The sequence below is a fragment of the Polistes canadensis genome, unplaced genomic scaffold (genome assembly GCF_001313835.1).
Source record: "Polistes canadensis isolate GaletaPanama2010 unplaced genomic scaffold, ASM131383v1 scaffold_97, whole genome shotgun sequence".
Classification (NCBI taxonomy): domain Eukaryota; kingdom Metazoa; phylum Arthropoda; class Insecta; order Hymenoptera; family Vespidae; genus Polistes; species Polistes canadensis.
Window position 1 is genome coordinate 453,009 of NW_014569644.1, and position 3,361 is coordinate 456,369.

At 27.3% G+C, this 3,361-nt stretch overlaps 1 long non-coding RNA gene across 2 annotated transcripts in view; it reads right to left on the reverse strand.

Moving 5' to 3' along the window:
* Positions 1–3,361, reverse strand: part of LOC106787279 — a 40,936-nt gene that overhangs the window by 2,381 nt on the left and 35,194 nt on the right. For both annotated transcript variants that reach the window (XR_001381770.1, XR_001381769.1), the window contains exon 4: positions 973–1,040. This is a non-coding gene — a long non-coding RNA (uncharacterized LOC106787279). The remainder of the gene's footprint in view (positions 1–972; positions 1,041–3,361) is intronic.

Sequence of the window (3,361 nt, forward strand, 5' to 3'; positions counted from 1 at the left end):
AGTATAAAAAATATTTGCCAAAACTTTTTAAAGAAATGGCAAAGTAGGAAAAATTTACAGCATTGCATTCTTTGATATTTTTTAAACCTTTGCAAATCGATTTAAATCTCAAAAAGATATGCTATGCGTAGACAAAAGAATGTACTTTAATTTAATATAAAAATCATTAAAATCCATTCGCAAAAAGTATGAAAAATATTTACCGAAACCTTTTAAAGAAATTGCAAAAATGCACAATTTACAGCATTGCATTCTCTGACATTTCCTGAACTTTGCATGCTAAATTTATAACTCAATATGGTATTCTACGCGTAGACAAAAGAATGCACTTTAATTTAATATAAAAATCATTAAAATCCATTTGCAAAAAGTATAAAAAATATTTACCGAAACCTTTTAAAGAAATTGCAAAAATGCACAATTTACAGCATTGCATTCTCTGACATTTCCTGAACTTTACATGCTAAACTTATAACTTAAAATAGTATTCTGCGCGTGCAGAAAAGAGTGCACTTTTTTTTAATATAAGTTTCATTAAAATCTATTCACTTTTAGTATAAAAAATATTTACCGAAACTTTTCAAAGATATTGCAAAGATGCACAATTAACAGCATTGCATTCTCTGACATTTTCTGAACTTTACATGCTAAATTTATAACTCGATATGGTATTCTACGCGTAGCCAAAGGTTGTACTTTAATTTAATATAAGTTTCATTAAAATCTATTGACTTTTAGTATAAAAAATTGAAGAATTTTTCAATTTCTGACTTCGTCGGAAGGCTCTTTGCATTCATAGTAATACCGTAGAATTACTAGCAATGACTGATTTCCGCCTTTGACGGTAACATATATACATATATGAAAAGATAATCAAATGTGTTAATATTAATAAAAATATTGTCTATGCATGAGATAAGCTTTGATTAATGTATAATAATGAAAATAATAAGTACGAATAAATGATATTACCGTATATTGAAATCGTCTTTTCTATGGGATATTTAATTGCTCCGTTGTATTCCATTTTCCATGGTTAACTGAAAATATAAAAGAAAAATGGGAGAAAAATGAAGAACATAAGTTACATTCATTTATGCAAATTAATTAAATAAACAAATTAAATAAGATCAATTTAAATATGTAATGTGCTATTTCAAGCTCATTTTAAAATATCGCATTGAAATACGTGGTCACGTAATTGAATACAATTATATTTTATGTTAAATTTAAAAGAAAAAACATTTATATACAAACAACAATTATTTTTCTACAAATCTAATAATAACGTATAAACAATTTTGAGAACAAACAAAATTCAACAAAAAGTACAATAACCTTTAGATATTATTCGCGTTAGCACTTTGAATTATGCTTTATTTTTCCTTGGATACTTTAAAAAAAAAAAGAAAAAAAAAAAAACAGAAACAAAAAAAAGGATAAAATTTGTGATGCATTTAAAAAAAAAAAAATGTCTTTTATCAAACGCAAAAGAACAACATTCTTCATCCCCTCCTCTTCCCCTATCTTCCTTCACCGTCAAGAGTCTCAGTAAATTTAGTAGGTTTCTCGTTCAAACTAACATAAATCAATATATCGATCCTTTTTTTATTATTATTATTACTCGTAACAAAAAAAAAAGAAGGTATACACTCGTTCTCGATGGGGTTTACGCAGAATTTACTGGAAAAATGCTGATAAGGAAACTCGTTACGTGTTTTTTTTTTATTTTTTTTTTTTTTTGCTTTCCACCTTTTTTTCATTTTCGTTTTTCCAAATTGAAATTAAATATTTTCTTTTTTTTTCGGACAGATCGATAACGAGAAATTATATAATATAAAAACCACACAAGAAAAGAAAAAAGAGAAAGAAGAAAAAAAAAAAAAAAGAAAAAAAAAAGCAACGTGTACCTCCTTGATGATTTTGTCAAGGTAAACAATATTTTACCTTGTTCTATTTTCATCCACCTGCGGCTACGCACACGCATCACACACATCACATGCACCACACACGTGTGTTCTATTTTTTCTCGTTATTTCCAAATGAATTTTTTACGGTTACAGAAAGGGGGTTGGGTGGTGGTGGTTTAAAACAAACAAAACCGTATTTGTCCTTATTGGAAATTCTAATTTCGTTTCTTATTATTCTTTGTATCTTTTTTTTCTTTTTCTTTTATACCGTGACGAATCAATTTATTCTTTAAACGAAACAAAACCAAAAAAAATAAATAAATAAATGTTAACACACACCCCGCACCCCTCCACCCCCCCCACCATACGGTAAACGTTAATTATAATTTTGTTCCTTCTTCTTTTTCTTCTTCTTCTTCTTTCTCTCTTGTTTTTATTTGATTTTAAATTTTATTTTTCCCGATCGATTTCCGATGTATATAAAGAAAAAAAGAAAAAATGTGTACAACCCGTGATATTAATTATTTAAACAAGATCTTTCTACCAATATCGAGAAACTTCCAGTTTTTCTTTATTAAATATTAAATGCTCAGGTTTCATATATATATATACGTACACCCCATAAATCCTCCCCTGTGTTTCTTTTTGCCTTTTCTTTGCTTTCCATTTCACAATTACGGTGAACCACCGTATTTAAAATAAGCCACATTTGACACTAACCACAACCACTCGGTTCTTTACTTTTTATTTCTTTTTTTTAATCTTTTAACTTTTCGAAACCTTTTGTCTTGCTTCCTACGAACAAAAGAAAAAAAAAATAAATAGCTTAGTTTAGTTTGGCAAAATTGAAAACAAAAAAACCATTAATAAAATTAATATTCTCATTTTATCATCGGAAAATATATTTTTTTCGTTTTATTGAAATTTCGCAAATTGAAATTGCGAACGATAAATAAATAAAATGTAAAAAATATACGATTTATTCAAACAAACAAAAAAAATATTTATATATTTTATATAAATAATATTTTATATATTAATTATAAATTCTTGATGAAGACTATTTTTAATCCATCATCACATCGGAAAGTACTGTTTCATCGTGTAAAAAAAAAATATCGTGACTGTTAGGAAACCACATAGGGATATGATAAGAATAAAGGAAATTGAACATACACATATACATACATACATACACATTCGTACTTGATGAGATAATAGATCACTATTATGTCAAGTACGTATCGTTGATGGTGCACTCACCTTCTGACACCTGTCTCACGTATCAACGTTACACTCATTGTTACCTATGCATTATATTTCTTTTTTCTTCTTCTAACATTTCGAAACGTCAAGCAAACTAATTGTAAATGCATTAATATCAAAGAAAAAACCAACAAACAAACAAACAAAACTAAACATTAATTACGGGATACCATATATGGGCGAGA